The sequence below is a fragment of the Schistocerca piceifrons genome, chromosome X, assembly GCF_021461385.2.
Source record: "Schistocerca piceifrons isolate TAMUIC-IGC-003096 chromosome X, iqSchPice1.1, whole genome shotgun sequence".
Taxonomy (NCBI): domain Eukaryota; kingdom Metazoa; phylum Arthropoda; class Insecta; order Orthoptera; family Acrididae; genus Schistocerca; species Schistocerca piceifrons.
Window position 1 is genome coordinate 192,931,556 of NC_060149.1, and position 1,509 is coordinate 192,933,064.

At 44.4% G+C, this 1,509-nt stretch overlaps 1 non-coding gene across 1 annotated transcript; it reads left to right on the top strand.

Annotated features, from left to right (window-relative positions):
* Positions 1 to 418: 418 nt before the first annotated feature.
* On the top strand, positions 419 to 492 carry Trnat-ugu. The gene has a single exon. It is a non-coding gene; the product is annotated as a tRNA-Thr (tRNA).
* Positions 493 to 1,509: the final 1,017 nt, after the last annotated feature.

Consider the following 1,509-nt stretch of genomic DNA (forward strand, 5'->3'; position numbering starts at 1 on the left):
GTATATATCAACGGGGACTGGTGAAAATGTGTGCCGCGACCGGGACTCGAAGCCGAGATCTCCTGCTTACATGGCAGACGCTCTATCCATCTGAGCCACCGAGGCACAGAGGATAGTGCGACTGCAGGGACTATCTCGCGCACGCCTCCCGCGAGACCCACATTCTCACCTTGTATGTCCACACACTACATTCGTAGTGTCCCATCCAAACACACTCATTACTCGTGGAAGACATTCTTACCAAGTCCCGTAAGAGTTCGGGGAATATGTGTGCATCCGCACAGAAGATGGTCATAGCCGGTATTGCCAGAACTATATACTTACATGGATATGATGCCTGTTCTTTCGGATATGTCCGAAATGTGGGTCGCGCGGGAGGCGTGCGCGAGATAGTCCCTGCAGTCGCACTATCTTTTGAGCCTCGGTGGCTCAGCTGGATAGAGCGTCTGCCATGTAAGCAGGAGATCCCGGGTTAGAGTCCTGGTCGGGGCACACATTTTCACCTATCCTCGCTGATAAATATCAACGCCCGTCAGCAGCTGAAGGTATTAATTTCATTCTAATTCCGTTTTAAGTATGGTTCAGTTTCGTTACTGATGAATTGCCTTCTTCGGGACACGCACAAACGAACAGCTCTACACAACAGTATGAAAACAAAGTGTACGTCGTAGCTAGATACACTGCAATGAGTTACTAAGCGAGATGGCGCAGTGGTTAAGACACTGGACTCACATTGAGGTGGAGCGGCATTCAGATCCCCGCATTTACATGCTAATTTAGATTTTCCGTGATTTCCGTAAGTCATTTAAGATGAATATTTAAACGGTTTCATTTAAAAGACACTACCTATTTCCTTCCCTATACTTTATCTGTCGTGTGTATTTACTCGTCGTCGCCGTGATGTTAAACGCCAATATTCGGTTCGTTTTAAGGATTCCGTACCTCAGTCGGTAAAAAACGGAACGCTCATAGGATCGCTTGGTTGTCTGACTGTTAGATCCCCTTTACTCTCAGGAACGCTTAGAGGTGTCAAGTTGAAATTTGTGTCACATACAAAGATCTATGGTTCCTTCCCGCTATCAAAGATTTAAGCTTCTAAGTCAATGCATTCAAAAGATACGGCCGTTTATGTCACATATTTCAACACTCGCAACTTCATTCATCAGAATCTATAGCGCACTTCCTGTTGACTTAAACTCATGTAATTAGACAAGAAACCAGGTTTCACAGTACGAGTAGAGCAAAAATGTCAAAATTACAATTGTGAATTGTAATTATATCACATGAAAATAAATTCTTTGCCATTCCGTCAGTCCATCTGTCTGTCTGTCCGTCCGTTAACAGTCCCTTTTTCCAGGAAGTTGACATTTATGTCAAATACTAAAGTCTACGGTCCCTTAGCGGTGTAAAACATTTAAACTTCTCAGTCAATGCAATCAGAAGATACGGCCACAAACTTCACATACGTTGCCACGCGCAAACTCACTCATCAAAACCTACAGATAAGCT